Source organism: Rattus norvegicus, chromosome 16 (genome assembly GCF_021556685.1).
Source record: "Rattus norvegicus strain SHRSP/BbbUtx chromosome 16, alternate assembly SHRSP_T2T, whole genome shotgun sequence".
NCBI lineage: Eukaryota > Metazoa > Chordata > Mammalia > Rodentia > Muridae > Rattus > Rattus norvegicus.
This window is the reverse complement of record NC_141549.1, coordinates 16,582,761-16,609,222: the sequence shown is the minus strand read 5'-3', so window position 1 is coordinate 16,609,222 and position 26,462 is coordinate 16,582,761. Positions and strand designations below refer to the sequence as shown.

Below are 26,462 nucleotides of genomic sequence, written 5' to 3'. Positions count from 1 at the left end.
TCTCTCGGATATTTTTGGTTTAGATTTCTTAAGGTCACCTCATATGCTAACACTAATATTCTAAAACATAAATGGTCATTTAAAATATTGTGAACTTTTCCTTTAAAAATGAAGTTTTAAAATTAGAAATCCATTCAGCCCAAACAGTTACATTGAACACTCTGTGCAGAATTTTATAGAAACATCAATACATGAGGTAATACATCAGGAAATAAGAGGAATAATAATAATAAAGAACAAAATTGAGTTGATATATTAAAATACATTTTGAATGATCAGATCCTATATTGTCAGAGTTTCTGTAAAGGATATCACTATTCTTTTTTTTTTTATTAACTTGAGTATTTCTTTTTTTTTTTTTTTTTTTTTTATTAACTTGAGTATTTCTTATATACATTTCGAGTGTTATTCCCTTTCCCGGTTTCCGGGCAAACATCCCCCTCCCCCCTCCCCTTCCTTATGGGTGTTCCCCTCCCAACCCTCCCACCATTGCCGCCCTCCCCCCATAGACTAGTTCACTGGGGGTTCAGTCTTAGCAGGACCCAGGGCTTCCCCTTCCACTGGTGCTCTTACTAGGATATTCATTGCTACCTATGAGGTCAGAGTCCAGGGTCAGTCCATGTATAGTCTTTGGGTAGTGGCTTAGTCCCTGGAAGCTCTGGTTGCTTGGCATTGTTGTACATATGGGGTCTCGAGCCCCTTCAAGCTCTTCCAGTTCTTTCTCTGATTCCTTCAACGGGGGTCCTATTCTCAGTTCAGTGGTTTGCTGCTGGCATTTGCCTCTGTATTTGCTGTATTCTGGCTGTGTCTCTCAGGAGCGATCTACATCTGGCTCCTGTCGGTCTGCACTTCTTTGCTTCATCCATCTTGTCTAATTGGGTGGCTGTATATGTATGGGCCCCATGTGGGGCAGGCTCTGAATGGGTGTTCCTTCAGTCTCTATTTTAATCTTTGCCTCTCTCTTCCCTGCCAAGGGTATTCATGTTCCCCTTTTAAAGAAGGAGTGAAGCATTCACATTTTGATCATCCGTCTTGAGTTTCATTTGTTCTAGGCATCTAGGGTAATTCAAGCATTTGGGCTAATAGCCACTTATCAATGAGTGCATACCATGTATGTCTTTCTGTGATTGGGTTAGCTCACTCAGGATGATGTTTTCCAGTTCCAACCATTTGCCTACGAATTTCATGAAGTTGTTTTTGATAGCTGAGTAATATTCCATTGTGTAGATGTACCACATTTTCTGTATCCATTCCTCTGTTGAAGGGCATCTGGGTTCTTTCCAGCTTCTGGCTATTATAAATAAGGCTGCGATGAACATAGTGGAGCACGTGTCTTTTTTATATGTTGGGGCATCTTTTGGGTATATGCCCAAGAGAGGTATAGCTGGATCCTCAGGCAGTTCAATGTCCAATTTTCTGAGGATCCTCCAGACTGATTTCCAGAATGGTTGTACCAGTTTGCAATCCCACCAACAATGGAGGAGTGTTCCTCTTTCTCCACATCCTTGCCAGCATCTGTTGTCCCCTGAGTTTTTGATCTTAGCCATTCTCACTGGTGTGAGGTGAAATCTCAGGGTTGTTTTGATTTGCATTTCCCTTATGACTAAAGATGTTGAACATTTCTTTAGGTGTTTCTCAGCCATTCGGCATTCCTCAGCTGTGAATTCTTTGTTTAGCTCTGAACCCCATTTTTTAATAGGGTTATTTGTTTCCCTGCGGTCTAACTTCTTGAGTTCTTTGTATATTTTGGATATAAGGCCTCTATCTGTTGTAGGATTGGTAAAGATATTTTCCCAATCTGTTGGTTGCCGTTTTGTCCTAACCACAGTGTCCTTTGCCTTACAGAAGCTTTGCAGTTTTATGAGATCCCATTTGTCGATTCTTGATCTTAGAGCATAAGCCATTGGTGTTTTGTTTAGGAAATTTTTTCCAGTGCCCATGTGTTCCAGATGCTTCCCTAGTTTTTCTTCTATTAGTTTGAGTGTGTCTGGTTTGATGTGGAGGTCCTTGATCCACTTGGACTTAAGCTTTGTGCAGGGTGATAAGCATGGATCGATCTGCATTCTTCTACATGTTGACCTCCAGTTGAACCAGCACCATTTGCTGAAAATGCTATCTTTTTTCCATTTGATGGTTTTGGCTCCTTTGTCAAAAATCAAGTGACCATAGGTGTGTGGGTTCATTTCTGGGTCTTCAATTCTATTCCATTGGTCTATCTGTCTGTCTCTGTACCAATACCATGCAGTTTTTATCACTATTGCTCTGTAATACTGCTTGAGTTCAGGGATAGTGATTCCCCCTGAAGTCCTTTTATTGTTGAGGATAGCTTTAGCTATCCTGGGTTTTTTGTTATTCCAGATGAATTTGCAAATTGTTCTGTCTAACTCTTTGAAGAATTGGATTGGTATTTTGATGGGGATTGCATTGAATCTGTAGATTGCTTTTGGTAAAATGGCCATTTTTACTATATTAATCCTGCCAATCCATGAGCATGGAGATCTTTTCATCTTCTGAGGTCTTCTTCAATTTCCCTCTTCAGTGTCTTGAAGTTCTTATTGTACAGATCTTTTACTTGCTTTGTTAAAGTCACACCGAGGTACTTTATATTATTTGGGTCTATTATGAAGGGTGTCGTTTCCCTAATTTCTTTCTCGGCTTGTTTCTCTTTTGTATAGAGGAAGGCAACTGATTTATTTGAGTTAATTTTATACCCAGCCACTTTGCTGAAGTTGTTTATCAGCTTTAATAGTTCTCTGGTGGAACTTTTGGGATCACTTAAATATACTATCATATCATCTGCAAATAGTGATATTTTGACTTCTTCTTTTCTGATCTGTATCCCCTTGACCTCCTATTGTTGTCTGATTGCTCTAGCTAGAACTTCAAGAAGTATATTGAATAAGTAGGGAGAGAGTGGGCAGCCTTGTCTAGTCCCTGATTTTAGTGGGATTGCTTCAAGTTTCTCTCCATTTAGTTTAATGTTAGCAACTGGTTTGCTGTATATGGCTCTTACTATGTTCAGGTATGGGCCTTGAATTCCTATTCTTTCCAGGACTTTTATCATGAAGGGGTGTTGAATTTTGTCAAATGCTTTCTCAGCGTCTAATGAAATGATCATGTGGTTCTGTTCTTTCAGTTTGTTTATATAATGGATCACGTTGATGGTTTTCCGTATATTAAACCATCCCTGCATGCCTGGGATGAAGCCTACTTGATCATGCTGGATGATTGTTTTGATGTGCTCTTGAATTCGGTTTGCCAGAATTTTGTTGAGTATTTTTGCGTCGATATCCATAAGGGATATTGGTCTGAAGTTCTCTTTCTTTGTTGTGTCTTCGTGTGGTTTAGGTATAAGAGTAATTGTGGCTTCGTAGAAGGTAATCGGTAGTGATCCATCTGTTTCAATTTTGTGGAATAGTTTGGATAATATTGGTACGAGGTCTTCTATGAAGGTTTGATAGAATTCTGCACTAAACCCGTCTGGACCTGGGCTCTTTTTGGTTGGGAGACCTTTAATGACTGCTTCTATTTCCTTAGGAGTTATGGGGTTGTTTAACTGGTTTATCTGTTCCTGATTTAACTTCGGTACCTGGTATCTGTCTAGGAAATTGTCCATTTCCTGAAGATTTTCAAGTTTTGTTGGATATAGGTTTTTATAGTAAGATCTGATGATTTTTTGAATTTCCTCTGAATCTGTTGTTATGTCTCCCTTTTTATTTCTGATTTTGTTAATTTGGACGCATTCTCTGTGTCCTCTCGTTAGTTTGGCTAAGGGTTTATCTATCTTGTTGATTTTCTCAAAGAACCAACTTTTGGTTCTGTTGATTCTTTCTGTGGTCTTTTTTGTTTCTACTTGGTTGATTTTCGCTCTGAGTTTGATTATTTCCTGCCTTCTACTCCTCCTGGGTGTATTTGCTTCTTTTTGTTGTAGAGCTTTTAGGTGTGCTGTCAAGCTGCTGACATATGCTCTTTCCTGTTTCTTTCTGCAGGCACTCAGCGCTATGAGTTTTCCTCTTAGCACAGCTTTCATTGTGTCCCATAAGTTTGGGTATGTTGTACCTTCATTTTCATTAAATTCTATAAAGTTTTTAATTTCTTTCTTTATTTCTTCCTTGACCAGGTTATCATTGAGTAGAGCATTGTTCAATTTCCAAGTATATGTGGGCATTCTTCCTTGATTGTTATTGAAGACCAGTTTTAGGCCGTGGTCCGATAGCACACATGGGATTATTTCTATCTTTCTGTACCTGTTGAGGCCTGTTTTTTGACCAATTATATGGTCAATAAATATTTGAGAAAGTACCATGAGTAGATGAGAAGAAGGTATATCCTTTTGCTTTAGGATAGAATATTCTATAAATATCTGTTAAGTCCATTTGGCTCATGACTTCTCTTAGTCTGTCTACATCTCTGTTTAATTTCTGTTTCCATGATCTGTCCATTGATGAGAGTGGGGTGTTGAAATCTCCCACTATTATTGTGTGAGGTGCAATGTGTGTTTTGAGCTTTAGTAAGGTTTCTTTTACATATGTAGGTGCCCTTGTATTTGGGGCATAGATATTTAGGATTGAGAGTTCATCTTGGTGGATTTTTCCTTTGATGAATATGAAGTGTCCTTCATTATCTTTTTTGATGGCTTTTAGTTGAAAATTGATTTTATTTGATATTAGAATGGCTACTCCAGCTTGCTTCTTCTGACCATTTGCTTGGAAAATTGTTTTCCAGCCTTTCACTCTGAGGTAATGTCTGTCTTTGTCTCTGAGGTGTGTTTCCTGTAGGCAGCAGAATGCAGAGTCCTCGTTGCGCATCCAGTTTGTTAATCTATGTCTTTTTATTGGGGAGTTGAGGCCATTGATGTTGAGAGATATTAAGGAATAGTGGTTATTGCTTCCCGTTATATTCATATTTGGATGTGAGGTTATGTTTGTGTGCTTTCATTCTCTTTGTTTTGTTGCCAAGACGATTAGTTTCTTGCTTCTTCTAGGGTATAGCTTGCCTCCTTATGTTGGGCTTTACCATTTATTATCCTTTGTAGTGCTGGATTTGTAGAAAGATATTGTGTAAATTTGGTTTTGTCATGGAATATCTTGGTTTCTCCATCTATGTTAATTGAGAGTTTTGCAGGATACAGTAACCTGGGCTGGCATTTGTGTTCTCTTAGGGCGTGTATGACATCAGTCCAGGATCTTCTGGCCTTCATAGTTTCTGGCGAGAAGTCTGGTGTGATTCTGATAGGTCTGCCTTTATATGTTACTTGACCTTTTTCCCTTACTGCTTTTAATATTCTTTCTTTATTTTGTGCATTTGGTGTTTTGACTATTATGTGACGGGAGGTGTTTCTTTTCTGGTCCAATCTATTTGGAGTTCTGTAGGCTTCTTGTATGCCTATGGGTATCTCTTTTTTTAGGTTAGGGAAGTTTTCTCCTATGATTTTGTTGAAGATATTTACTGGTCCTTTGAACTGGGAGTCTTCAATCTCTTCTATACATATTATCCTTAGGTTTGATCTTCTCATTGAGTCCTGGATTTCCTGTATGTTTTGGACCAGTATCTTTTTCTGCTTTACATTATCTTTGACAGTTGAGTCAATGATTTCTATGGAATTTTCTGCTCCTGAGATTCTCTCTTCCATCTCTTGTATTCTGTTGGTGAAGCTTGTATCTACGGCTCCTTGTCTCTTCTTTTGGTTTTCTATATCCAGGGTTGTTTTCATGTGTTCTTTCTTGATTGCTTCTATTTCCATTTTTAATTCCTTCAACTGTTTGATTGTGTTTTCCTGGAATTCTTTCAGGGATTTTTGCGATTCTTTCAGGGATTTTTGCGATTCCTCTCTGTAGGCTTCTACTTGTTTATTAATATTTTCCTGTGTTTCCCTAAGGGAGTTCTTCACGTCTTTCTTGAAGTCCTCCAGCATCATGATCAAATATGATTTTTGAAACTAGATCTTGCTTTTCTGGTGTGTTTGGATATTCCGTGTTTGTTTTGGTGGGAGAATTGGGCTCCGATGATGCCATGTAGTCTTGGTTTCTGTTACTTGGGTTCCTGTGCTTGCCTCTTGCCATCAGAATATCTCTAGTGTTACTTTGTTCTGCTATTTCTGACAGTGGCTAGACTGTCCTATAAGCCTGTGTGTCAGGAGTGCTGTAGACCTGTTTTCCTCTCTTTCAGTCAGTTATGGGGACAGAGTGTTCTGCTTTCGGGCGTGCAGTTTTTCCTCTCTACAGGTCTTCAGCTGTTCCTGTGGGCCTGTGTCTTGAGTTCACCAGGCAGCTTTCTTGCAGCAGAAAAGTTGGTCTTACCTGTGGTCCCGAGGCTCAAGTTCGCTCGTGGGGTGCTGCCCACGGGCTCTCTGCGGCGGCAGCAACCAGGAAGACCTGTGCCGCCCCTTCCGGGAGCTTCAGTGCACCAGGGTTCCAGATGGCCTTTGGTGTTTTCCTCTGGCGTCGAAGATGTATGTAGAGAGAGCAGTCTCTTCTGGTTTCCCAGGCCTGTCTGCCTCTCTGAAGGTTTAGCTCTCCCTCCCACGGGATTTGGGTGCAGAGAACTGTTTATCTGGTCTGTTTCCTTCAGGTTCTGGTGGTGTCTCAGGCAGGGGTCCTGCCGCTCCTGGGCCCTCCCCCACGGGAGCCCAGAGGCCTTATACAGTTTCCTCTTGGGCCAGGGATGTGGGCAGGGGTGGGCAGTGTTGGTGGTCTCTTCTGCTCTGCAGCCTCAGGAGTGCCCACCTGACCAGGCGGTGAGGTCTCTTTCCCACGGGGTCTGGGAGCAGAGAGCTGCTGCGGGCTGGGATCCGAGGGTGTGGGACTTCTGGTAAACACAGGACGTGACCGGTCCTAGAGGAATTCTGCCTCTGTGTGTCCTGATTTCACCAGGCAGCTTTCTTGCAGCAGACAAGTTGGTCTTACCTGTGGTCCCGAGGCTCAAGCTTGCTCGCGGGGTGCTGCCCACGAGCTCTCCGCGGAGGCAGCAACCAGGATATCACTATTCTTAATCTATAGAAAAGGGATGAGGTAGGTTTTTGTCACTTGCCAAACAAAAGTCATCTAGGAAAGCCTCAAGTGAAGAATTGCCTCTTTTAGATTGGCAAATTTATGTGGGAATTATCTTGATTAGTGATTGATCTGGGAAGGCCCAGACAACTGTAGGTAATTATCTTTAGTCAAAGAATTGGTCCTGAGTGTTTTATACATACATACATACATACATACATACATACATACATACATACACACACACACACACACACACACACACACACACACACACATATATATGTAGATATCTAAATCTAAATCTATATGTATATGTATGTATATCTATCTATCTATCTATCTATCTATCTATCTATCTATCTATCTATCTATCTATCTATCTATCTATGCAAGCCATGAAAGCAACCTCAATAAGTAATGTTCTTCCACAGTTCCTACCTCCACATTCCTGTTTGAATTCCTGCCTTGTTTCTTTCAGTGATGGACTGTGATCTTGACACATATGACAAATAAACCCTTTCCTCCCCAACTTATTTTTGATCATGGTATTTACCACAGCAAAAGATAGCAAGCTGAGTCTGTTACTTTCGGTTAAGTTGAAGGTGAAAAATTCAGGTAATCTAGGTTCAAGGACCAAAAACCTGTTCATCGCCCTCTGCTCTTGACTGTCTCACAGGGTTGTGGTAGTCTGTGAAGGACTGGATAACTCTGATTTGAGAATGTGAAGACATAGAGCATTAGAGCATCAAAGGATGGGTGAATGTTTTTCCTAAAGTCTGTGACAGTCTGCTTTCCTGTCCTTTGCCGTCACTAGAACACCCATCTGTTCATGATAAATTTCTTAGTCACCTCTGGTGGTGTGATTCTGACTCCTTGAGTATTTTGTCCTTACCACCCATGGGGAATGCATACTGTTAAAACATCTGCTACCCTCTCCTTCCTGTAAACTCTGAGGCAGGGAATTCACTAAAGAGCCTTTAGTGACGTCTACCTTGTCTGGCAGTGAGGAAAGTTGACCATCTGTCCATGGGTATGGAGACTTCTTCACTGACCTATTGTGTTCAGTTTCCTGGACTGAATGCTTCCATTCTCAGCATTCCATTTGTCTGCTGACTTTTATTCTTACCTTTCAGAGATGGTAAAGAAATTGGAATTTTTAGGGAAAAGACAAAAGCTATACTTTTAAACAATGCAAAAAAAAATTACATCTCACTGTATTAGGACCCCTCTTGTTTTGTCTTCTCAGATATGTTCGCACCAAGACTGAATTTGGTATGTAGCCAAGAATAACACAGAGTTCGTAATCCTCCTCAATCCACCTCCAAAGTGCTATCTGGGATTAGTGATGTGTGCTACCGAGCCCTGCTGATGTTACCTTTCTTAAGACACTATCGTAGTTTGTTTTATTGTTGCTGTCATAAAATACTGACTGAATGCAACCGGGTTAGAAATGAGTTTACTACATCATGCAGGTTAGGGCCCACCTTTGACAGATGCCAAGGCAGGAGCTGACTCAGGAACTTGGAGGCAGAAACAGGCAGAGACAATGGAAGAATGCTGCTTACTTGCTCACTTCCCCTGGCTTGGTCAACTCGCTTTCTTATTCCACCCTCAGCCACCTGACCATGGAGGGACTGCACACACTTTAGATGTGTTTTCCCACATCAGTCATTAATGAGGAAAATGTGCCATGGATATTCCCACAAGCTCATCTGATGAAGTCAACTCCTTAGTGGAGGGTTCATCTTCCTAGGTGACTCTAGCTTGTTTCAAGTTGACAAAAACTAACCAGCACAATTTTAATATCTGTACTTATTGTTATTGGAATTCTTTGGATTTAATTAACATAATAGGCTGTACACATTGTCTGGATTTGTCAAAATGTAGGTATGACATTTCTTTCTCTGCCCTCTTGGAAGCCCTGCATTTTGGGATGAAGGGACAAATTAGAATGGTATCTTTAACAAAGATCCTCTCCCTCCTCCTCCCCCTCCTCCTCTCCTCCCCCTCCTCCTCTCCTTCCCTCCTCCTCCTCCTCCTCCTCCTCCTCCTCCTCCTCCTCCTCCTCCTCCTCTTCTTCTTCTTCTTCTTCTTCTTCTTCTTCTTCTTCTTCTTCTTCTTCTTCTTCTTCTTCTTTCTTCTTCTTCTTCTCCTCCTCCTCTCTCTTTCTCTCTCTCTCTCTCTCTGTTATAGCTGGCTTTCAATTTGAAAAACAAAAGTTAAATAGATGTGGCCTATTCTGTGTCCCTGCTCTGTGCATGCCTTCTCTCTCTTTCGAAAAGCCTCCAATATCATCCTGATTGAGGTAACCCATACTATTTTGGTATGCTGTCATTGATAAGTGGATATTAGCCCAAAAGCTTGAATTACCTAAAATGTAATCCACAGACCACAGGAAGCAAGAAGAAGGATGACCAAAATGTGGATGCTCCCACTTCTTCTTAAAAGAGGAAAAAATATCCATAGGAAGGGATATGGAAGTTTAGAGCAGAGACTGAAGGAATGGCCATTCAGAGCCTGACTCACATGTGGCCCATATATTTATACAGCCACCAAAACTAGATAAGATTGATGAAGCTAAAAAGTGCATGCTGAAAAGGACCAGATATAGACCTCTCCTGAGAGACACATCCAGAGCATGTCCAATACAGAGGTCACTGCTAGCAGCAAACCACTGTACTGAGAACAGGACCCCCTTGGGGGAATTAGAGGAAGGATTGAAAGAGCTGAAGGAGCTTGCAACCCCATAAGAACAACAATGCCAACCAACCAGAGCTTCCAAGGATTAAACCATTACTGAAAGACTATACATGGACTGACCAGGGCTCCAACTGCATGTGTAGCAGAGAATAGCCTTGTTGGGTCATGAGTGGAAGGGAAAGCCCTTGGTCCTGCCAAGGTTGGACCCCGAGTACAGGGGAATGCCAGGGGGAGGGAGTAAGGGGGGCTGGATGGGGGGAACACCCATATGGGGGAGGAGGAGGGGATGGGAGCTTAGGGACAGGAAACTGGGAAAGGGAATACAGTAAATAAAGAAATATATCTTAAAAAAAAGGAAAAGCCTCCAATATCATCCTTGCTGACATTGTGCACACTCCTCTCGAATGTCCCTTTAGATGCATAAAAGGGCAATCAAAAGATGGACAATGTACAAATTAGTAGATTTTTCTGATGTGCTGAAATGGAAATGCTTTATGAACAATAAAAATCACGACAATGAGCACATGCACAAATGAGGCCCTAGTAGTTATCTGCTACTGGCCTGCCGTATTCCAGTGCCGTCCTATTTCCATTATTCATAGGCTGGTACAGAGTCGTACTCTTTCCTTCCCCAGTCTAGTGTCTGTTGCTCTCCTCTTCATTTTAGTTCTATGAAGTCTCACTCCACACTGTTTGAAGATTTAAGTGTCCAGATGGATGCTGATTCTTTTCCTCACACCTGGCTTCCCAAGCAAGCACTGGGGGTTTAATTTTTTTCACTCGGCATGAGCCATTCATTCCTTCTGGCCTCCTTTCTGTAACAGGTACAGGTTCTCCCTTTTGGGTTTTAATGGCCTCATTAAGGGCATTAGAAATGGAGACTCTTGAACATCATTTACCCAAGCATCATCCCGAATGGATTTCAATGAAGAATGGACTGAGAGAAAGAGAAAAACAGCCCCAGTTTCTATTCAACGTCAGCCAAGCTATCATACTGCCCTTTCAAGGATGGTGTTGTAATTAATATGGGCAACAGAGGCTAGCAGTACACTGGCTGCCGCGGCAAGTCACCTTGATGCTTTTGTATGGTTAATAAGACATAAACGTGGCTAATAGCAGCGGTTTTGTGTTGCACCAATGAAACATCATTTCAGAATGTGACCCAAATTGTACTTAATTAGCAGCCTTCAAGATGCCTCCAGACCTGTTTCCAAAGAGAATTTGATGTTTTGGAAAGGGATCCAGAAATCCGAGGCCCCCAAAGCACTCAATTTTTCGGGAGCCTGAAGGCATTCCCAGGCCTGGGAACTTGATTGAGATTTAAAGTTCTTCCGTGGTTTCTAATTTAGAATACCATTTTTAGAGTCTCATGCCACTCCACTACAGTCTCAAGCCAGGAAACAAACAAGCACTGCCAGTTTCGGATCTTACCTTCAGGTTAAGGTACTTGTCACTCTTGGTACTTCATATGGTAAAACAAAACAAAACAAAACAAAACAAAACAAAACAAAACAAAACAAAACAAAACAAAACCAAAACCATCATAAGCTTGAACAAAAGTCAGCACATCATGTCAAGACATGCAGGGTTATCGTCCCACGCCAAAGTACCACAGTTTCTAATTAATTTGTTTTACTTTTTTCCTCTCCTTCTTCCCTCACCTACTGCCATAGTCTAATCCTTTTATTTTTTTGGTTGTGTCTTTTTTTCTCTGTGCCCACTTTTCTTTATATTTTTGGGTCTGAGAGGTGAATGATCACATAACTCATTTTGATCCATTTTTATATTTTTCATCCTCATCATCCATCTTTATATTATATTAACAGATTTTCTTTCTCCTTAGGACTCCTCAATTAGACTGAGAAAAGCTCCAGCCCCATTTTACTGCACTTACAGATCTGCTATTGGACAATAATACCGTTCAGTGCGAAAAAGAAGTTCCATTTGGCTCAGATGCTGCTGTTTCTTTTTCCTCGTGTGTGTGTGTGTGTGTGTGTGTGTGTGTGTGTGTGTGTGTGTGTGTGTGTTTCCCCATTTTATATTGTGAGTAGCCTTATAGAGAAGTCTACACAGAAAAGAAATTAAAGTCTTTAAACAATTTTCAAGGAGGAATGATGACCTATCAGCCAAGTGCATGAGTGGGCTTTGAAATAGATTGATCAGGACGTATGTAGAGATGGCTACAACCTTGACAAACAGCTTATCTATAACCTTGAGAGGGACCTGGAAGCAAAATTCCCTAGATAAATTTCTATGAGTTATGTTTTTTTTAGAAAGTAATACATTTATTTTCATTTATGTGTGTATGTGTCTTTGTGAATGTATGTCACGTATGTCCAGGTTCCCATGGAAACTAGGAAAGGGCACTGGATCCTACAAAGTTAGATTTACAGTCAGATGTGAGCCATCCAGTATAGGTACTGAGAATGGAAGACTGCTCCTCTGTAAAGGTAGGATGGGCTCTTAGATGCAAAGAAGGAAGAAACAGACAAGGGAGGAGGTGAAGGAGAGAGAAAGGGTCTGGGGAGAGGCATATACAGAGAGTATGATTCACTAAAAATGGAAGTCACCATCTTTTATTAAATAATTTTGAAGTAATCTGTCATTCGTTGCTTCTTATACAGACGGACCATATCACTGTGTTTGTATACACCAGAGAATACAGTTATTACAAGGATTTTTTCTTCTCCGTAGCATTATTGAACATTTAATGGTTTTCCATTAATTGTTTTGCTATCAAATCCAAAATTTAGGAAGCTCTTACACAAAATTTCTGACACACACTTTTTAGTCATTTGCCTGATTTATATTTGTGATCTTTCAGTATATCACCACTCCTTTGTGACATTTTCATATGTCCTCTTATCTGAACACATATAAGGAAGTGAGTGGTTAAGCAGCATTCTTGTAGTTCTCTTTGTCAAAGGGATTGTTCTGGTTAAAGGGAAGACAAATAATTGGGTCAAATTCCATTGCAGGTGTGTTAATGGACAACCCCTGAAATCAGAAGTCTGCCTGGTTAGGAGTATTCATGGTAAGGAAGTCTGGTGTAGGGGGCACATGAGCTTTGAAACTTTCTGACTCTGTGAAATAAATATTTCTTGCCAACTGCACAAGTAGGTACTCAAATTTAATATTCAGTTTGATTAAGTATTTTTCCCCTCCAGAGGCACTTCATAAGTGAGTGGGTTTGTATGTCAGATTGTACAAGAGATATGTTTATTCCTCCATTGGTCACATCAACTGTCATTGACAATTAGAATGGCTAATTCCTTGGACTTAGACAGTGGTAGAATTTGCTTATTCTTGAACTTACTATCTGAAGTTCTTTTATAAATAGAAAATTGTCTTTCTTTTCTGTTTGGTGACAAGTTAGTATAGATCTTATAAAAAGCCAGGGATAGCTGTTTTAACTTCCATTTATTGACTATGTTTCAAATCTCTCATAGCTGATCAATTTTTGTTATTATTGCTATCATAATATATAATATATAATATTTAAATAATTTAAAAACTTTTAATTCATTGGAGTTATTACTCTTATTGATGTTGGAATTGTACCATATGTGGTAACCTCATTATACTCTTGATCCCTTTAGGAACGAAGTAATACTTTTCAACATTTTCATTCTCACATTTGTCAAGACTCATCTTGCTCACTTCTGCTGCAGACTGGAACTCTGCTATTTATTGCATACTCCTGGTTTCCCATGGATGAAAATGTTGTTTAGATGTTTATTTTATTTTTAATTATATGCATTTGTGTATGTGGGCCTACATGTGGCTATGTACACATGCATGTAGGTGCCTGAAGTGACCTGATGAGGTGATCAGATTCCTCTGTAGCTGTAGTTAGAGTTATAGTAACTGTGAGCTACTTCAAATGAGTAGTAGGAACTAAACTCAGGTCCTCTGCAAGAGCAGTGTACACTCTCCCCATCCTTCCAGCCCTGAGGACACTGTTGAGAAGTCACATTCTGAATGCTGAAGCGCTGGAGGGTTTTCCCACAGCACTGTCTATAAACTCAATGTTCAAACTTTTGCGTAAGCTTTGAAACACGTTTAATAAGTAACGCCTAACTGTGACTTGAGGATTTTCTTTCACAAGCTTAGGGATTGCTTCACACATATACGTGTAGTAGGCACTCAGAAAATGGCATTGACACCTCCCATGGGCCCACAAGGTTGCTAAAAGCTGAAAAACAAAACAAAACAAAACTCTAGCATCTTTGGCTTCGGTTTGTGTGTGTGTCTCCTTCACTTTGGATTGCACTCTTGGTTAACTCAGCAAAGGCAAAATAGTCACTGAATTAGTATGTATCATCGGACCACTTACTAGTGTCTACCTAACTCATATCACACCCCTTTAAGGATAAAGGCAAAAGGACCTCATTGTCTAAAATCTGAAGTCACCTTTGATTTGATTCCAGGAACAATCAAGCCTTGTAGTACAGGATCCCTACCCAGTCCTGTTGAAGACAGGTATCTGTGATGCAACACAGACCTCATCTTGGAGGAAGTAGATTTGCCCTTTCGGGCGGTGACTTCTCTGACAACTTCTTACTGCATCCTGCAGAGCCAGAGCTCAGCCAATAATTGGTGGGACCACATCTTGACCATGACTGCTTAGTTATACTAATCTCCTATCTCTTTCACCACAATTTTTCTTTCAGTGTGTGTGTGTGTGTGTGTGTGTGTGTGTGTGTTCATGTGTATAGGAGGATGCATGTTCCTATAAGCATACACAGGGGCAATAGGAGAACATAATATGTCCTGATCTATCACCTATTCTCTTCAGCCACAGTGTTTTACTGAACTTGCAGCTAGACTGGCAACCGGCATGCTTCAACCATCTCCTATCTCTACTCCTCACAGTACTGGGATGATAGCCACAGGGGCATGACTTACTGTTTATGTAGGTGCTAGGGATTTGAACTCATTTCCTTATGCCTGTGCACCGAATGCTTCTTATCTAGAGAGCCATCTCCATAGCTTCCAATAACCATCTCTTAATTGGCAATTTGGGATAGGCAGCTAAGCCTAGCTTGTTGGAACGGGTAGAGCTGGGATTTGTGCTGTAAAACGGTGGTTACATAAGGGCTATTACCTTTTCCTGTTCAACATTGTTCTTAAAATAACATTGCTTCTCCCTGGTTTCAGAAGCTTTTTTTGACAGTGCTCAAAGAATGATCTAGGGATCTCTGGGGCTCCTCAAGACTATTTCAGGGAGTGTGGAGAGTGTAAAACATTTTCTGTGGTGATAGCATAGTCTTTGCCTCTTTGCTGTCATTATCTCATGAACGCCCAGTGGAATTTTCCACAGGCTGCAGGAGGTGTGAGATCGATGCAGATCCAGTGCAGCAACAGCTGTCTTTTTATTAACACAGACATTAAAAAAAAAACCATCACAAATATAAAGCAATACAAATCTTCCCATTAACACTTTTGTTTCAATTCTTTGTGTAATTAAATTTCCCAGTCTTTTGTTAAGTCCCATTGAAGAACATTAGAATTCTTGCCCATAACACTAGATACAAAAGGATAAAGAAAGGAAAAAAAAAACAACTGAATTAGTGTCATACATCCAGCTAACCCATGAGGGCATACAAGAAAATATATTTCAGGACTTGCGGAAACAGAAGAATGTTAATATGAAAGATCCTACTGAAGCTGCTTCTACGTGGATAAAAGAGTGAAGGGGAAGGAAGTTCGTACTTCACCATCACTACCCTGGGCAACTTGAAGTTACAGAGCATAGCCTAGAGTTCAGGTGAATGCACATATTCGCGTCACAGATGTCTCATAGGCAGTCAGCACTACTAAACCCTTTCACCCCAGTTGTTGACATAAATTTATGTTAATACATTTTCTTTCTAAGATACATCGTGAATGAACTATTACTGGCTCTTGGGTGAATTTTTGTGGACGGGATGAGAGTACTATGTACAAATTTTTCCTATGAAGCATTGCCTGTTCAACATTGTCGATATCATAGTAGTTCTGCTGCTACTATGATTTAGACATGCCCAGAGCGCTGATGTTCCTTCTCCATCAAGATATGTATATATGGTATGAGTCTTGGTGCTGTGTCTTGCGATATGGTGTAGCAAATTCTGTAGTTCCTGCCAGCAACACTGCAGCTGCTTCCTTGACATGATTGAAGATGTTCAGTGAGGAGTCGCTGTGAAAATCCAGATCGTCACTATAGCCCTACTTTTGTGGATCTTGAACTTGAACGTTGTTTTTAGAGAACATGATAGTCACGTAGAAAGGCTTGGCAGCAGTTGAAAGTTGATGACACATCCTTTGGCAGCATCCTAGGGAATAGGAACAGAACTAGTCATCGATCCCAGAGTCAGCAAATGCTACTGCAAGGAATCTGGAGAGCAACCATGGTTACACACATAGATGGGCCGCAGGATGCAGTTCACAGCTGTGTCCTGGCTGCTCACCATATCTCTCCCCACGGCACAAGAGAGAACAAACTAGCATGCCTGCTAGTCCATTATCTCCATCACCTAGGAGATAAACCAATTCTTTCAGGATCTCTTCCCCTCTAGCCACTAGTCCTTCCTGCCATTTAATTTGCATCTGTATCATACTTGCTTGGCTATTATTTATAAAGTGACAGAGATTAGGTTGCAAAGCCACACTGGATTTTGGAAATTGTAACTACTTTTCAAAAGTAAATTTTCTTTAATAGGCTCAGATAAGAGAGAATTGCTCCTGGGAGATTGCCTACTTGGTCTTTGAATAGAGCATTTTTTTCCTCCACAATCTCTGATGTGGGCATCATTCTCTGGTTTGGGAGTAGAAGTACTGTTGTCTATGAAGTCAGAAACATCAGTTTGGAGTGCCTGGGCATGAGCTCCTGTCTAGAGCTAGCTCTCTTTACTTTAGAATCTCATGGCAGATTTACAGAGGGACCTTTGGCAAACAACAAACGAGCTCTTTAGTTATATAAGCATTTATTTAAAATTATATTTTGATTGTTCACTTATTTATTATATTTTTGTACGTGTGCACATGTGACATAATGCATCTATATAGTTCAGAAGACAACTTGTGGGAGTGGGTTCTCTCCTTCCACTGTGTGAATTCTAGGGGTCGAATTCAGGAGGTAATCTTGGGGTCAGGTACCTTTACACACTGAGCCATTTCACAAGCCTGCCATCAGCAAGATCTTTTCCTTAGATGTGTGCAATCAAATGTGGACCATGCTAAGACAGAGAATTGTGAATGTTTTCGATGTATTAGCGTACAATGGAGAATCCTTTTGTGGGTTCCAGAACACATAAGTCCATCATCCCAAGGGATATTTTCTGGAAAGTAGCTCTTCCTGGAAAAGCAGATAGTAGTTGGAGCCAAGTGATCTGGATTCCAGGTAATTAATAAAGTCACTGTTGCAAGAAAATGGGCGAGCCAGGGGGCCATTTCACTAATGAATGCTCTGTCCTCCTTTATAGCCATGATGAAGCTCCCTTCATCTGCCCTTGCCTTGCCTCTCTTCTCTACTCAACACTCATGCAAGCGCAGACCCCATGCTTACTCTGCAGCACCACACACCAGAAATTTGCTTCTCGAGAGTGATACCTGTCTTTCTAGATTTATATCCGTCATGACTGAAAGCCCTCAGCAAAGTGTAAAGATGGGAGCTTGAAATGATAACTCAGTGGTTAAGAGCACTTGCTGCTCTTTCAGAGGACCCAAGTTTGGTTGCTTGAATCTACTTGAGAGGCCTGCAACTGCCTGAAATTACAGCTCCAGGGGATTTGACATACTCCTTTGGCCCTCTGGCCCTCTGGCCTCCACGGGTACTTGGAGCTCTCTCTCTCTCTCTCTCTCTCTCTCTCTCTCTCTCTCTCTCTTCCTTTCTCTCACATACATACATACATACATACATACATACATACATACATACATACATGCAAGCAGGCATGCACACACACATGCAAAATACTCAAATGAGAATACTTTTTTCAACATACATTATGTGTCAACTTTGGGATAATTTTCTTTTCTTTTCATTAAAAACAAATTTTTAAGTACAGTATGTTATGAGCTTAGTTTCCTCTCTCCTATCTCCTCCTAGATTCTTTCCATCTCTTCACCCATCCAATTCTAAGCCTTCTCTCTTCCTTTCTCCCTCCCTCCTTTCCTTCCTTCCTTCCTTCCTTCCTTCCTTCCTTCCTTCCTTCCTTCCTTCCTTCCTTCTTTCCTTTTGTTCTTTCTCTTGAAAACAAACAGGGAAACAGGCTAATAGTAATAATAATAATAATAAAATCAGAATATAAACAAAACAAACCAACAGAGAAAATCAAAACAAGAAGACAGCAACAAAACCAAAACCAAAGAAAAAGCATGACAAGCACATAACACACTAAGAGACATATGCACATACAGAAATCCCCAAAACCACAAAATTATAAACTATATTATAGAAGGAAAACTTCAATAATGCAAAACTGCTCTGACAAAGCATCAAGAAACAATCAAGATATGTCTCCAAAAGTACTGCTGAATTTGTTTTGAGTTAGCCACCCACTTTTGGGTGTAGGGCCTGCTCTTAAGTGGCTTAGATACCCAGTTAGACTCCACTGGAGAAAACTAACTTTTCCTTTGAAAATGGATGCTGATTGGAGAGTTTCTTGGTTAGGGATGGGAGAACATGTCAACTTCCTCTTCTCAGCATCCCCATCTGGCTTAGGCTTACGCAGGCCCTGTGTGCATGCTGCCAGAGTCTCTGTTGAGTTCATTTGTGTATCAGTACTTTTTATGTCTGGAAGGCACTGTTTCCTTGGAGTCTTCCACACCCCCTGGCTCTTACCATCTTCCTTCCCTTCTTCAGCAAAGTTCTCTAGATCAGTGTCTTGCTCAGTTATCATCGAGAAGCTTCCATTTCAGCTCACTTTCAAGATCTAAGAATTAATTCCCACATTTATGGATGGTTATTATCTATTTATGGGTACCATATGCTCATAAATAGTCACTAATGAAGCAGTCTTATCCTGAGGGGCTAAAATGAGTTGAAAAGACACAGTTCTGGGACATGTTAAGTAGATATGGTAGGCGGTTGCATGGTCACTCCAATGGGCACCCTCTTATTCCTATCTTCTCTCAGAGTTAGTAGAGTTGATGACTATAACTCTTGAATCTACACCATAAATGTCAATTAATCTTCTGTCTTCCTCTTTTGTATCACTTGGCAGGGAAGCTGTAGTATATCCAATAATTGGGGAGAGGACCATGGTGAGAACTGTCACCTCTAGCCAATAGCAATGTTGATGCATTATCTTGAAGTGGAGCCTTTAGCTTCAATCAACTCTAAAGGTGACTGGGATGACAGGATGACATTTTGACTATGACCTCCAAAGACCCCACGCATGAACAAGCTGCTTCTGAATTTCTGTTCTTCAGAAACTGTGAAGAAATAGGTGTTAAGACTGCAGAATCTTTGGATAATTTGTTATGAGGTAATAGATGATTAAAGCAGAATGGAGATGTTCAATAAATCATCATAATTATTATTGTCGCTGTTGAGGTTTTAGCAGTGATATTATCTTTTAGCCTTTGGAGGGGCTTATTTTGATGTTGGGTAAGTGCCAAGATAATCATGGACACCTGCTATGCTGCTATAAAATGGCAGTTTTTTCCTGAGTGACTCATTTGTCTTAGTGTGCAGTTGTAATTTTCATTACCTTCATTTATTTCTTTTCCTCTTTAAGACAGTTACTTAAATCGTGCCTACACCATTTTTTAATGCAGGCCAATTGAAATGCGAACTCAAAGGATACTATACTATGATGTATGTAAAAGAAAGGAGAAGCAGAACATTGAATGCAAGATACAGGTAAGTTCTTTGTCCCCAGGTGTATGCTGTGAAGCCCGGTGTCTAGGTCTTAGATGAGACCAGCAAAGAGCTGGAATAAATCATGGTCATGAAGAATCCCATTGACTGACATTATAATCAGCAGCTGGACTTTTCCAATCATTTGGGAAATTATCTCTCTATGAAATAGTACTAGGTTGCAGCATTAAAAATAGTTTTCCATATGAATATGTATATATACAGGAAGCTACCTCATCTATCTTGGGACTATACCTACATTGAAATACTTGAGAATAGAGAAAACTAGCCCGTGAGGTGTTTTCCTGTGACATATTTTATGTCCTCCCAGTCCGACACCCTGGGATACTCCTATTAAAGTGATTAATGCATATAATCTAAGGACCCCTAGTGAGAAAGTCAGCTTCTGATTTCAGCCACATCTGTGCCAGCTGCATGGACATGAACTAGTCTCTGTGAACATAAGATTTCCATATGAAAATGTGCTAGATTTCACCTCAAAGCTCTTAGGTTTAAGACATGTAACTATATTCTTGTATGCAGTCACACATTGCTTGTGATAGAAAACGCAATGAGAATTGCCCCTGAGTCTAAATGAATAAAAAGACTGACAGTATTGATAGTGAAGTCTTTAGCAGAAGCTTGGGTAATGAATGAAAGAAAGATTTTCTGCTCAGTTCTTATACACACACGTGTGTGTGTGTATCTATATCTATATCTATATCTATATCTGTATCTGTATCTGTATCTGTATCTGTATCTGTATCTATATCTATATCTGTATCTGTATCTGTATCTGTATCTGTATCTGTATCTGTATCTATATCTATATCTATATCATCTATATCATCTCTATCTCTATATGTATATGTATATGTATATGTATATGATGTATATGTATATGTATATGTATATCTATATCTATGTCTATATCTATATCTCATTCTGTCTCCTGAGTTCCATGGATTTTGGTTTAAATTTCAATTATTATACTCATTGTCCTTTATCTGAACAGGATATCAAATCCAATCATGTAGGGTAGATGAGCAACAACTCTACTCCTCATAGAGGACCTACCAGCAATTGATGCTTTGAAAGAGTTGGGTCAACCAGTGTTGGGTGGGTCAACCACTTTCCAATGGAAATCCATACATCCATGTGTTTGCGCTCATCAGAAATTGGACTTGATGGGTGAAAACAAAAAGGAGGATACAAGGTGGGGTTGGGTTGTGACAGGGAAGTGAGGTTAGATCCCACAAGAGTTGGAGGAGGGGGAGGTAAATGTGATCAAAACACACTATATGGCACTATCCAGTAAATAATCTTTTAACCCTAAAATGTATACCTATTGAACACAGACATGACAGAGATACAGCAAGGAGACAATTCCAGAAATGACTTCATGGGACCGTTTAAGGTCAGGCACTAATGGATTCTGTATTTGGGTTTGTGTCTCATCCCTGAGTCAGTTCATGTAGGTGAGGAGATTCTAAAATTCAATGAAGTTATAAATTAAAAATCTCTTTAGCTATCAAACCCTCTGGATGAGGGAGGGATACTTAACCTGAAACATGCTACAGGACTTTGGGTCTACATTAGATTCTAATACACCTCTCTTTTCAAACAGTGTTATTTTTATTATTTGAAACACTCCAGAATCTTATCCTATAGTAGTAGATCTTAATGATTTAATGAAAAAATTAATAGCATGGGATTTTCTACAGTACTCATTTTTGGAATTGCTTTGAGAGTTTGGCTTTCACATAATTCTTCTGTGAATTGTCTTAGCTCCAGGCAGGACGCAGAAATATGACTCTGACAAATTTGAGGAAAAAGATGAAATGAAATACATAGTAGAAAAAAATGTGAATGTTCACATGGAAACTTATCATTGAACTTAGTAACCTTGAAACAAATCTAATTCTGTGGGTTTTGATCTATGCAGATGAACAAGCTTCTGCAAAAAGCCCCAGGGCCTAGACTTGCATGCCCAACCATAAAGATCTTTAGGGTGTTCAGACTGCACTGAGGGAGCCATTTGCCTTGTAATTAACCTCCACTCTGGATTTTGTTCTTATAAACACTTTTGTAGTAGTTAGTGGAAGTGAAAATTGGGAGAAAATTTAGGAGGAATACTCATGGAGAATGAAGGACCTTGCCCACAGTGGCATGCATTAATAAAAAACACAGATTATCAGTAGAAGAATTAGTGGTCCTTGCAAACTGTATAACTTGGAGCTTGGAATTGAAACAAGAACTCTCTTAACTGCTTAAATAAGAATGCCATGAAAATTCAGAAAACATAACTCACTTTCAAAAGTAAATTAAAGAAACAATGAGGCTTTTGCTTTTTAGGTGGAGGTGAAAGGACAAAGTCAAATATTAATTCAAATATATATTATATCCTTAAAAGAAATGAAGTTGGCATTATTTTCTGAGGAAATGAGTGTGGTAATACAGCTCATGTATTCTTTTGAAAGAAACTGGGAAAGAAAATGCTGCTGCTCTTTTTTCTGATATGCTATTTATTATTTACTCTTAACTGACATGCAAAAGTGATATACATTTCAGAGGCAATTATGTGTTGTTTTTACATGTATTATCTGATATTTGAGTCTAAGTAACATGTCTAACTCTTTAAATATTTATTATTTTAAATGAAACATAGAAAAAACTTTAAACTGTTAAAAAGGAGTACATTGGTACCATAAGCCCATATATTTGAATGCTTAGTTATTAGGTAGTGGCAGTATTTGAAAGGATTAGAAGGATTAAAAAGTGTGACCTTGTTGGAGTAGGTGTAGCATGTTTGGAGAAAGTATATTACTGGGAGTTGATTTTTAAGTTTCAAAAGCCCAAGCAGTCTCAGATCTTCTTTCTTTCTACCATGGATTAGGACGTAACTCTCAGCTACTGCTTCAGGGCCATTCATGCTGCCATGCTCCCTGACATGATCCATATCAAGCATCAGAACTTGACAGTTTCTGACCTGTGGTTCTGGTTTTAGAGTGAATGATACAAGAAAGGGGTTATGGAATCTCCTTCTTTGCCTAAGGAAAGTCACTGAGGCCAGGCATGTGGCAGGGAGTCCCTATATGTTGCAGGATATTTGATCACACTGTAAATCATGTGATTGTGTAATTTACTGGAAAAAAACCTGTTTCTTGCGTGGTATGGCTCAGTGACCAGTTGCAGAGAGAGAACAATATAGACACAGATGAAAACAGAATGATCCAGAGAATGAGAGGGGCCAAAAGATTAAAACAGATTGCATGAATTAGTATGAGGCCAAGCAGAGCAATTCAGAAGCTGAGAGAAGCCAGATTGAATCAGTCAGCTTGGAGAGGAGTCAGAGCCAGAAGAGCTGGGTAGAATCAGCAACCACAGATCAGAAAGAACTGTGAAGGGTTGAGCTTATTCAGCAGCATGTCTCAGAAGCTGAAAACATTCTACGCCTGGATTAAATTGTGTGGAGGATAGAAACTTCCAGGACTAGTTCTTGGTTAGCAGACATAGGCAGTAAACTTCTGAGGTAAGAGTTGTATCAGTTGAATAAAAGTTACTCTTACACCTGCATGGGAGCCCAGTATTGCATGAAGCTATGAAAGTGAAGCTTGATTTGTATTGGAGACTCCAAGATGTTGGAGATGCTGGAGCTGTGGGATATCTGCCAGAGAAAGTTACAGACTGGCTGTGGAACCAGTTTACGAGAGAAGTGGGTTGCAGCAACAAAGTTTAAAGGGGTTGGAACTATGAGGAGCCCCTTGACATCAGATAGGGAGACGGAGAATTTGGAGTTTGCTCTTCTGGGTTTCAGACTTGGTTTGGTCTGGGATTTTCTTACAATGCTCCATTTCCTTCCTTTTAGAATAACTATATTTTTGTCATTGTATGTTGGACGTATGTGATTTGTCTTTTTTTATTTTCATGGGGCTATAGTTAAGAGATTTCCAGGAACAGAAGAGACATTCTGGACTTTAAAACAGTGCAAGAGCTATGATAGACTATGAGGACTTTTGAAATTGGACTGAATGCATTTTTGCATTATCATATGGCTACAAGTCTATAGATGCCAGGGAGTGGAATGGGGTGGTTTGAATAAGAAGGCCTTTCCCCTATAGGCTCATATATTTGAATGCTTAGTGACCATGGAATGACACTATTTGAAAGGATTAGAGAATTAGGAGGTGTGCTCTTATTGGAGGAAGTGTATTAGGGACATAACCACTGAGGTTTCAACCTTACAAAACAATGCAAGACCCCCTGCCCTCCTCCTTGCCCCAAATAAAGATCAGGATGTAGAACTCTCAGCTACTTTTCTAGCACTGTGTTTTCCTCCATGCCACCATGTTACCCACCATGGTGATAATGGACTAACTCCTGAAATTACAAGCAAGCACACAATGAAATGCTTTTTTTTCTTTCAAGAGTTGCCAAGTCATGGTATCTCATCACAAAAATAGAACAGTGTCTGAGACACCTAGTTTGCAATTGAATGACAAACTAATGTCTATTACCTATTATACCATAGTGCATTCATGGATTTTTCCCTCCTCATTTCTCTTCCTTGTCCCCATTTTTTTTCTCAGAAGAGTACCAATTCTTCAAAATTCTATCCTAACCTGTCTTTCAAGTTCAAAGAAGATTGGAGAATACTTTTTAACACTGACCTACCTGGATACTTTTGAGATCTGATGAATTAAAAATACATTATAAATTACAAATTACTAATGTGGGTACTGCAGTAACACTGGAAATGTCCATTCATGAACAAGAGTCTTCTGTGTACATTGTAACAAGACTTCAGTCTCTTTACAGTTCCTCTGCAATTGTCAAATCTTCTAAAAACCAGGAGACAGCTGGAGAAATCCACACAAGGTCCTTCATGTTCTATATGACTTGGATTGTATCTGTTCTCTTATCAATGATGTGCTGAAAGCATGGTCCCTAGGGTGCTGGCATTGAGATGGGATGTTGAACTTTTAAGAGATGGGATCTACTCAGAAAATTGGACATTGAACTGCCTGAGGATCCAGCTATACCTCTCTTGGGCATATACCCAAAAGATGCCCCAACATATAAAAAAGACACGTGCTCCACTATGTTCATTGCAGCCTTATTTATAATAGCCAGAAGCTGGAAAGAACCCAGATGCCCTTCAACAGAGGAATGGATACAGAAAATGTGGTACATCTACACAATGGAATATTACTCAGCTATCAAAAACAACGACTTTATGAAATTCGTAGGCAAATGGTTGGAACTGGAAAACATCATCCTGAGTGAGCTAACCCAATCACAGAAAGACATACATGGTATGCACTCATTGATAAGTGGCTATTAGCCCAAATGCTTGAATTACCCTAGATGCCTAGAACAAATGAAACTCAAGACGGATGATCAAAATGTGAATGCTTCACTCCTTCTTTAAAAGGGGAACAAGAATACCCTTGGCAGGGAAGAGAGAGGCAAAGATTAAAACAGAGACTGATGGAACACCCATTCAGAGTCTGCCCCACATGTGGCCCATACATATACAGCCACCCAATTAGACAAGATGGATGAAGCAAAGAAGTGCAGACTGACAGGAGCCAGATGTAGATCGCTCCTGAGAGACACAGCCAGAATACAGCAAATACAGAGGCGAATGCCAGCAGCAAACCACTGAACTGAGAATAGGTCCCCCGTTGAAGGAATCAGAGAAAGAACTGGAAGAGCTTGAAGGGGCTCGAGACCCCAAAAGTACAACAATGCCAAGCAACCAGAGCTTCCAGGGACTAAGCCACTACCCAAAGACTATACATGGACTGACCCTGGATTCTGACCTCTTAGGTAGCAATGAATATCCTAGTAAGAGCACCAGTGGAAGGGAAGCCCTGGGTCCTGCTAAGACTGAACCCCCAGTGAACTAGACTGGTGGGGGGAGGGCGGCAATGGGGGGAGGGTTGGGAGGGGAACACCCATAAGGAAGGGGAGGGGGGAGGGGGATGTTTGCCCGGATACCGGGAAAGGGAATAACACTCGAAATGTATATAAGAAATACTCAAGTTAATAAAAAAAAAACCATTAACCTAAGGTCATAAAGAAAGAGCTAAGGATATACACCACAGGTGCAAAGACAAGAAATAAAAATATTAAAAAAAAGAGAGAGATGGGATCTAATATCCTTGTGTCAACTGGGAGCATTGACTTTGGAAGGGATGCAAGGATTTTTCAGGAAATCCTTCATGGTTCTCAAGAGGGCTGCTGTAACATTCTGGTTCTAGCAAACATAACACTTGGGTTTTCTCTTTAAGATATGAGTCTTTTTACCTCTATCTCACAATTTGCCAATGGCCACGGGACCCTCACAAGAGCTAACTTTGTATTGTTTGACATTCAGTCTCCAAAAGTACAAGTTAAATAAAATTCTCTCTTTTTTGTTTTAATAAATTTTGTCTGTTATTTAATTATAGCAGCAGCAACAATAACAACAACAAAGACTAATATAAGCTCAAATGATTTGGTTAATGATGTACTTCAGTGTCATTCAAACTAGGCTAAATGCTGGCCCCTTCATTCATTATTAAATTTAAATTAAAAAGGTACTTAACTCTTTGCAGCTCAGCTCCACTGTTATCAGCTGTGTAGAAAAATGCCAGCTTTATCAAACTTTCCTGGAATTCAATTAAATAACAAATGATTAAAAATTTAGTATATTAGAGATTTTTTCATATGATAGCACATATTCATCTCAGTTTTTGACAGTTGCATAGAATTTATTTTATTATATATAACAGCTTAGTCACTCTTAAAATACAAATTGAGAGGGAAAAGCTCTTTTTAAGACATGGTATGAAATTAAAAAATCATAAAAGTGATTACTAAGTTTGCTACATTCATATTAATATTTATGAATATGAACCAAACTCATGAACAATGTT

The 26,462-nt window shown here is 39.9% G+C and overlaps 1 long non-coding RNA gene across 2 annotated transcripts in view; it reads left to right on the top strand.

Annotated features, from left to right (window-relative positions):
• Positions 1-25,971, top strand: part of LOC102546921 (uncharacterized) — a 41,033-nt gene extending 15,062 nt beyond the window's left edge. The window contains exons 4-6 of one of the 2 annotated variants that reach the window (XR_015639717.1): positions 18,902-19,165; positions 19,458-19,542; positions 24,129-25,971. This is a non-coding gene — a long non-coding RNA (uncharacterized LOC102546921). Of the gene's footprint in view, positions 1-11,535; positions 12,288-18,901; positions 19,166-19,457; positions 19,543-24,128 lie in introns of those variants that run through there. The other variant, XR_015639716.1, reaches the window with a different exon arrangement.
• Positions 25,972-26,462: the final 491 nt, after the last annotated feature.